Source organism: Tachysurus vachellii, chromosome 9 (assembly GCF_030014155.1).
Source record: "Tachysurus vachellii isolate PV-2020 chromosome 9, HZAU_Pvac_v1, whole genome shotgun sequence".
Classification (NCBI taxonomy): domain Eukaryota; kingdom Metazoa; phylum Chordata; class Actinopteri; order Siluriformes; family Bagridae; genus Tachysurus; species Tachysurus vachellii.
Genome location: NC_083468.1, coordinates 27401664 through 27411663, shown reverse-complemented (window position 1 = coordinate 27411663; position 10000 = coordinate 27401664). Strand labels below are relative to the sequence as shown.

The 10000-nt window shown below is 49.2% G+C and overlaps 1 protein-coding gene across 1 annotated transcript in view; it reads right to left on the bottom strand.

Annotated features, from left to right (window-relative positions):
• tmod2 (tropomodulin 2) overlaps positions 1-9135 on the bottom strand; it is a 30118-nt gene extending 20983 nt beyond the window's left edge. Inside the window, exon 1 of the mRNA XM_060878422.1 lies at positions 8989-9135. The gene's annotated coding sequence lies outside the window, so the exon portion shown is untranslated. The remainder of the gene's footprint in view (positions 1-8988) is intronic.
• Positions 9136-10000: the final 865 nt, after the last annotated feature.

Sequence of the window (10000 nt, the reverse complement as noted above, 5' to 3'; positions counted from 1 at the left end):
GACTGACATTTTCCTGATCACACTTCTGGATGTTCTACACACGGAGTCACACAGCTCATGGAGCGAGACGCCTGAAACACTGCGAGGATTCATCAGATACACAAACATTACTGATATACTGTTAAATCAGGGGAGTCAAACATACAGCCCACGAGTCAAACATTCAGTCTGGCCCGGGGGGTAAATCTGCATTATGAAAAAAATCATTTTCATTTTTGGCGGAACTACCAGCAGATGGTAGTACTGAGCTTCAGGGTCTGAGTGGCATTTTAGTCAATAACTCCTGAGCTAAACACTGTTACTACACAAAACACGGTTGTAGCTGCGTCTCTACATTACTACGATAGAAAAGAGGTGTTATTTGTGTAGTAACAGTGTTTAGCTCAGGAGTTATTGACTCAGGAAACTCCAATCTGTGAATGTGACCAACTTCCTGCTCCTTCAGTTCTCTCCAGAGCTGGAAAGCTGATCCTATATTAACACGTCCTACTTCTTACCTTATCGTAAGTCTTTCTTCTCTTTCTTTCTTTGTTTTTATCCTCCATGTCAATGTTAAAACCGCTTTCTGCTAATGTCACACATGCGCACTGAACACTCTCTCCGCCCATATTGACAAGACACGCCCCTTTCTGCTCATTGGCTACACGTTTGTTTTGGTTTTTTTTGTTTTGTTTGTCGTCCCGAAGCGTTTCTGAAGCGTTTCTCAAATATCAGAGACCTCACCTTTAATGGGATTCTAAAATTGGCTGCTGCTCAGGACATAATGTCTGATATTGATGCACTTGTGCAGGCTAAAAGATGCCAAGTTTCAGGGGCAAATTGATCAAATAAATTTGTTTACTTTACACATACATACTTATGTATAAATTAACAATTTTTACAAAGATTTTCTTTTTAAAACAGCTACCAGATTTGAAGTGTGTGGAGTCAGTTAATGTATTCATCGCTTCCTGGAATCGGAAATTGGATTTTAAACAGTTTCTATATTTTGACGTTTGATTTATGTTAACATGCAGGACGGTGTTTTTAATTTCCACAAACCTGTAACTAAATGTTTTGCACCATTGTACAATAACTGTGTTCGGTTTTTATGCATAATTCACTTAAATAAATGTTAAACTGGGTAAAAGTGTTGTTGAAATATTATTTCACTATTTATTTTTATTATATCACTATTAATATTATACACTATTTAGGTTGTTCATGATATATTTTTGTAAAAGGACAATTCTCACTCTCATTCATTCATCTTCTACCGCTTATCTGAACTACCTCGGGTCACGGGGAGCCTGTGCCTATCTCAGGCGTCATCGGGCATCAAGGCAGGATACACCCTGGACGGAGTGCCAACCCATCACAGGGCACACACACACACACACACTCATTCACTCACACAATCACACACTACAGACAATTTTCCAGAGATGCCAATCAACCTACCATGCATGTCTTTGGACCGGGGGAGGAAACCGGAGTACCCGGAGGAAACCCGCGAGGCACGGGGAGAACATGCAAACTCCACACACACAAGGAGGAGGCGGGAATCGAACCCCCGACCCTGGAGGTGTGAGGCGAACGTGCTAACCACTAAGCCACCGTGACCCCCGTAAAAGGACAATTCATTTAATATGAAGATTTTTATAATTTACTTCTTTGCACTAATAAGAAAGTGGACTTATTGTTAGTTCTGTGTGATTTTGCTATGAGTTTACTGGTCTGGGCCCCTTGAGATCAGACTAAAATGTATGTGGCCCCCCAGACAAAACGAGTTTGACACCCCTGGTTTAAATAGTACAGAAATCATCTATTATAAATCAGGAATAAAACATAATACTGAGGTGATGTGGGTTTGTACAGAAGAACTGTATTAAGAGGAAAACAGTGAGACAGACCAATTCTCTCTTTCTGTCACACACACACACACACACACACACACACACACAAAACATCAAAATCCCTCAAGCTTCAGTAACACACACACTCACTATTATGTAGCACAGGTCACACCCAAAATATTCCTCTCTCCCTCACACACAAACACAAACAAACACACACACAAATTAGCAGCTCCTTCCACTAAACCGTGAACACAACAAAAAGCCACACCCTTTAAAGATGCGCGTGCGAGCACACAAACACTTTTGACTCTTTAAAAAAATGACATGACATATTACTTGCACGCGCCTTCATACACTGGTATTTGTTCAGTATGACTAGTATTTGTGTGTGTGTGTGTGCGGACACAGCGGGACTGCTAACCAGCTAGAGCGCGCGTGCTGTAAACAACGAAGGATTCACGCAGAGTGCACACACACACACACACACACAGAGTGCACGCACACACACACACACAGAGTGCACGCACACACACACACACACACACAGTGCACGCGCGCACACACACACACAGTGCACGCGCGCACACACACACACAGTGCACGCGCGCACACACACACACAGTGCACGCGCGCACACACACACACAGTGCACGCGCGCACACACACACACAGTGCACGCGCGCACACACACACACAGTGCACGCGCGCACACACACACACAGTGCACGCGCGCACACACACACACAGTGCACGCGCGCACACACACACACAGTGCACGCGCGCACACACACACACAGTGCACGCGCGCACACACACACACAGTGCACGCGCGCACACACACACACAGTGCACGCGCGCACACACACACACAGTGCACGCGCGCACACACACACACACAGTGCACGCGCGCACACACACACACAGTGCACGCGCGCACACACACACACAGTGCACGCGCGCACACACACACACAGTGCACGCGCGCACACACACACACACACACAGTGCATGCGCGCACACACACACACAGTGCACGCGCACACACACGCACACACACACAGAGTGCACGTATGATCTGGACCTGTGTGATCTGGAGCTGTATGTCTAAGTGTACGATCACACACACACAGTGCACGTGCGCACACACACACACACACACACACACACACACACACACAGTGGACACGTGCGCACACACACACACAGTGGACACGTGCGCACACACACACACAGTGGACACGTGCGCACACACACACACACAGTGGACACGTGCGCACACACACACACACACACACAGTGGACACGTGCGCACACACACACACACACAGTGGACACGTGCGCACACACACACACACAGTGGACACGTGCGCACACACACACACACAGTGGACACGTGCGCACACACACACACACACACAGTGGACACGTGCGCACACACACACACACACACACAGTGGACACGTGCGCACACACACACACACACACACACAGTGGACACGTGCGCACACACACACACACACACACACACACAGTGGACACGTGCGCACACACACACACAGTGGACACGTGCGCACACACACACACACAGTGCGCGTGTGTGTGTGTGTGAGCGCTGTGTGTGTGTGTGTGCGCGCGCACTGTGTGTGTGTGTGTGTGCGCGCGCACTGTGTGTGTGTGTGTGCGCGCGCACTGTGTGTGTGTGTGCGCGCGCACTGTGTGTGTGTGTGTGCGCGCGCACACACACACACAGTGCGCGCGCACACACACACACACAGCGCTCACACACACACACACAGCGCTCACACACACACACACAGCGCTCACACACACACACAGTGCACGCGCGCACACACACACACACAGTGCACGCGCACACACACACACAGTGCGCGCGCACACACACACAGTGCGCGCGCACACACACACACACACAGTACGCGCACACACACACACACACACAGTACGCGCACACACACACACACACAGTGCACGCGCGCACACACACACACAGTGCACGCGCGCACACACACACACACAGTGCGCGCGCACACACACACACAGTGCGCGCGCACACACACACACAGTGCGCGCGCACACACACACACAGTGCGCGCGCACACACACACACAGTGCGCGCGCACACACACACACACAGTACGCGCGCACACACACACACACAGTACGCGCGCACACACACAGTGCACGCGCGCACACACACACACAGTACGCGCGCACACACACACACACACACAGTGCACGCGCGCACACACACACACAGTGCACGCGCGCACACACACACACAGTGCACGCGCGCACACACACACACACAGTGCACGCGCGCACACACACACACACAGTGCACGCGCGCACACACACACACAGTGCGCGCGCACACACACACACACAGTGCGCGCGCACACACACACACACACACAGTGCACGCGCGCACACACACACACACACAGTGCACGCGCGCACACACACACACACACAGTGCACGCGCGCACACACACACACAGTGCACGCGCGCACACACACACACAGTGCACGCGCACACAGGGCACGCGCACACAGGGCACGCGCACACAGGGCACGCGCACACAGGGCACGCGCACACAGGGCACGCGCACACAGGGCACGCGCACACAGGGCACGCGCACACAGGGCACGCGCACACAGGGCACGCGCACACAGGGCACGCGCACACAGGGCACGCGCACACAGGGCACGCGCACACAGGGCACGCGCACACAGCGCACGCGCACACAGCGCACGCGCACACGCACACAGCGCACGCGCACACAGTGCACGCGCACACGCGCACACGCACACAGCGCACACAGTGCACGCGCACACAGTGCACGCGCACACACGCACGTCCAAGTGTACGATCTGGAGCTGTATGATCTGGACCTGTATGTCTGAGTGTATGGTGTGGAGCTGTATGGTGTGGAGCTGTATGGTGTGGACCTGTGTGATCTGGACCTGTGTGATCTGGACCTGTGTGATCTGGACCTGTGTGATCTGGACCTGTGTGATCTGGACCTGTGTGATCTGGACCTGTGTGATCTCGACCTGTGTGATCTCGACCTGTGTGATCTCGACCTGTGTGATCTCGACCTGTGTGATCTCGACCTGTGTGATCTCGACCTGTGTGATCTCGACCTGTGTGATCTCGACCTGTGTGATCTCGACCTGTGTGATCTCGACCTGTGTGATCTCGAGCTGTATGTCTAAGTGTATGATCTGGAGCTGTATGATCTGGAGCTGTATGATCTGGAGCTGTGTGATCTCGAGCTGTGTGATCTCGAGCTGTGTGATCTCGAGCTGTGTGATCTCGAGCTGTGTGATCTCGAGCTGTGTGATCTCGACCTGTGTGATCTCGACCTGTGTGATCTCGACCTGTGTGATCTCGACCTGTGTGATCTCGACCTGTGTGATCTCGAGCTGTGTGACCTCGAGCTGTGTGACCTCGAGCTGTGTGACCTCGAGCTGTGTGACCTCGAGCTGTGTGACCTCGAGCTGTGAGATCTCGAGCTGTGAGATCTCGAGCTGTGTGACCTCGAGCTGTGTGATCTCGAGCTGTATGTCTAAGTGTATGATCTGGAGCTGTATGATCTGGAGCTGTATGATCTGGAGCTGTATGATCTGGAGCTGTATGATCTGGAGCTGTATGTCTAAGTATACGATCTGGAGCTGTATGATGTGGAGCTGTATGACTGAGTGTACGATCTCGACCTGTGTGATCTCGACCTGTGTGATCTCGACCTGTGTGATCTCGACCTGTGTGATCTCGACCTGTGTGATCTCGAGCTGTGTGATCTCGAGCTGTGTGATCTCGAGCTGTGTGATCTCGAGCTGTATGATCTCGAGCTGTATGTCTAAGTGTATGATCTGGAGCTGTATGATCTGGAGCTGTATGATCTGGAGCTGTATGATCTGGAGCTGTATGATCTGGAGCTGTACGATCTGGAGCTGTATGTCTAAGTGTATGATCTGGAGCTGTATGATCTGGAGCTGTACGATCTGGAGCTGTACGATCTGGAGCTGTACGATCTGGAGCTGTACGATCTGGAGCTGTACGATGTGGAGCTGTATGACTGAGTGTACGATCTGGAGCTGTGTGATCTGGAGCTGTGTGATCTCGACCTGTGTGATCTGGAGCTGTATGATCTGGAGCTGTATGTCCAAGTGTACGATCTGGAGCTGTATGATCTGGAGCTGTATGATCTGGAGCTGTATGATCTGGAGCTGTATGATCTGGAGCTGTATGATCTGGAGCTGTATGTCTAAGTGTACGATCTGGAGCTGTGTGATCTGGAGCTGTGTTATCTCGACCTGTATGATCTGGAGCTGTATGTCTAAGTGTACGATCTGGAGCTGTATGATCTGGAGCTGTATGATCTGGAGCTGTATGATCTGGAGCTGTATGATCTGGAGCTGTATGATCTGGAGCTGTATGATCTGGAGCTGTATGATCTGGAGCTGTGTGATCTGGAGCTGTGTGATCTGGAGCTGTGTGATCTGGAGCTGTGTGATCTGGAGCTGTGTGATCTCGACCTGTGTGATCTCGACCTGTGTGATCTCGACCTGTGTGATCTCGACCTGTGTGATCTCGACCTGTGTGATCTCGAGCTGTGTGATCTCGAGCTGTGTGATCTCGAGCTGTGTGATCTCGAGCTGTGTGATCTCGAGCTGTATGATCTCGAGCTGTATGTCTAAGTGTATGATCTGGAGCTGTATGATCTGGAGCTGTATGATCTGGAGCTGTGTGATCTGGAGCTGTATGATCTGGAGCTGTATGATCTGGAGCTGTATGATCTGGAGCTGTATGATCTGGAGCTGTATGTCTAAGTGTACGATCTGGAGCTGTATGATGTGGAGCTGTATGACTGAGTGTACGATCTGGAGCTGTGTGATCTGGACCTGTGTGATCTCGACCTGTGTGATCTGGAGCTGTATGTCCAAGTGTACGATCTGGAGCTGTGTGATCTGGACCTGTGTGATCTCGACCTGTGTGATCTGGAGCTGTATGTCCAAGTGTACGATCTGGAGCTGTATGATCTGGAGCTGTATGTCTGAGTGTATGATGTGGAGCTGTATGGTGTGGAGCTGTATGACTGAGTGTGTGATCTGGAGCTGTGTGATCTCGACCTGTGTGATCTGGAGCTGTATGTCCAAGTGTACGATCTGGAGCTGTGTGATCTGGACCTGTGTGATCTCGACCTGTGTGATCTGGAGCTGTATGTCCAAGTGTACGATCTGGAGCTGTATGATCTGGAGCTGTATGTCTGAGTGTATGATGTGGAGCTGTATGGTGTGGAGCTGTATGACTGAGTGTGTGATCTGGAGCTGTGTGATCTGGAGCTGTGTGATCTGGAGCTGTGTGATCTCGACCTGTGTGATCTCGACCTGCGTGATCTCGACCTGCGTGATCTCGACCTGCGTGATCTCGACCTGCGTGATCTCGACCTGTATGATCTGGAGCTGTATGTCTAAGTGTACGATCTGGAGCTGTGTGATCTGGAGCTGTGTTATCTCGACCTGTACGATCTGGAGCTGTATGATCTGGAGCTGTATGATCTGGAGCTGTATGATCTGGAGCTGTATGTCCAAGTGTACGATCTGGAGCTGTATGATCTGGACCTGTATGTCTGAGTGTATGGTGTGGAGCTGTATGGTGTGGAGCTGTGTGATCTGGAGCTGTGTGATCTGGAGCTGTGTGATCTGGACCTGTGTGATCTCGACCTGTGTGATCTCGACCTGTGTGATCTCGACCTGTGTGATCTCGACCTGTGTGATCTCGACCTGTGTGATCTCGACCTGTGTGATCTCGACCTGTGTGATCTCGAGCTGTGTGATCTCGAGCTGTGTGATCTCGAGCTGTGTGATCTCGAGCTGTGTGATCTCGAGCTGTATGATCTGGAGCTGTATGATCTGGAGCTGTATGTCTAAGTGTACGATCTGGAGCTGTATGATCTGGAGCTGTATGATCTGGAGCTGTATGTCTAAGTGTACGATCTGGAGCTGTATGATGTGGAGCTGTACGATCTGGAGCTGTATGATCTGGAGCTGTATGATCTGGAGCTGTATGATCTGGAGCTGTATGATCTGGAGCTGTATGATCTGGAGCTGTATGTCCAAGTGTACGATCTGGAGCTGTATGATCTGGACCTGTATGTCTGAGTGTATGATGTGGAGCTGTATGGTGTGGAGCTTTATGACTGAGTGTGTGATCTGGAGCTGTGTGATCTGGAGCTGTGTGATCTCGACCTGTGTGATCTCGACCTGTGTGATCTCGACCTGTGTGATCTCGAGCTGTGTGATCTCGAGCTGTGTGATCTCGAGCTGTATGATCTGGAGCTGTATGATCTGGAGCTGTATGTCTAAGTGTACGATCTGGAGCTGTATGATGTGGAGCTGTATGACTGAGTGTACGATCTGGAGCTGTGTGATCTGGACCTGTGTGATCTCGACCTGTGTGATCTGGAGCTGTATGATCTGGAGCTGTATGTCCAAGTGTACGATCTGGAGCTGTATGTCTGAGTGTATGATGTGGAGCTGTATGACTGAGTGTGTGATCTGGAGCTGTGTGATCTGGAGCTGTGTGATCTGGAGCTGTGTGATCTGGAGCTGTGTGATCTGGAGCTGTGTGATCTGGAGCTGTGTGATCTGGAGCTGTGTGATCTCGACCTGTGTGATCTCGACCTGTGTGATCTCGACCTGTACGATCTGGAGCTGTATGATGTGGAGCTGTATGTCTCCCTGCACCCCCCATAATACCCCCCACCCCAACCCCAACCCCAACCCCAACCAAACACACACACACACACACACACACACACACACGCACACACACACATACATATATATATACATATATACACACACACACACACACACACACACACACACACACACACACATACATATATATATACATATATACATATACATATACATATACACACACACACACACACACACACACACACACACACACACACACACACACACACACACACACACACACACACACAAAGCTAACCTGCTAATCCCTAACAACTCTCACACACGGTGTATTTAAATCCTTTTCCTCAGAACTAATCGCTAAACTGACAATAAGCCATAATAAAGTTGTCTTTCTTACCTTAAACTCAGAGCTCAGGTTCACCAGCAGGCGCCTTTACTGCTTTTTCTTCCTGTTAGTGATCTCCAACAAACTGAGGCACAGCCCGATCCTCGTCCCCTATCCGAGCCACCTTGCGCATGCGCAACATATTCGCGCAGGCGTACGAGAGTACCTCTCTCTCTCTCTCTCTCTCTCTCTCTCTCTCTCTCTGAGCTGAGAAGGCGGGTCCGTAGGTTTAAAAAATACATTGATTGACATGTTGAACAACCAATAAGACGACTCATTAAAAAAACTATTGAATTAATCGTCTTTTCTAATCGTCTTATTATTATTATTATTATTATTATTATTATTATTATTATTATTATTATTATATTATTATTGTTGTTGTTGTTTTGTTCTTGTTGTTATTATTATTATTATTATTATTATTATTATTATTATTATTATTATTATCAGTTAAAATCTCATAAAAATGACTTACATTGTAAAGATTTTGTTAAATCTGTTTTGTGAACTAATCCATCCATAAAAGCTTTATATAAAACACACTGAAATTAATTAAATTGTACAAAAAAAAGTCTTTTTTGTTTATATTATACGGCTAAACGTATCCTCCAGCACGATTATGTCCCTGTTCACTCCATGTGGAGGTGAAGGTTGGAGTGAAGAACCTGAGCTTCCTGCACTGATCCCTGACTCTGACTCAACACCACTGAACACATTTGTGTTGAACTGGAACTGGAGTCTCGTCAGCATCCTGAACATCAGAATCCGCACAGAAACAATCCAACATTGAGTGGGGGTGGATGTGTGGGATGTGTGGATGTTTAATGGCTCTGTTAATCAAGCTGAAGAAGATTTAAGTTGGTACACACACCCCTGGGTTAAACTGTCTGTACAGAACTCTTAACAATGACAATAAAGTTGACTTCAGATCTTTCACAGTCAGTCTGTTTATTTCTGGTGGAAAATGTGGATGTCACTTGTGTGTTTATTGTATTCCTTTAAATAATCAAATATTCAGAGT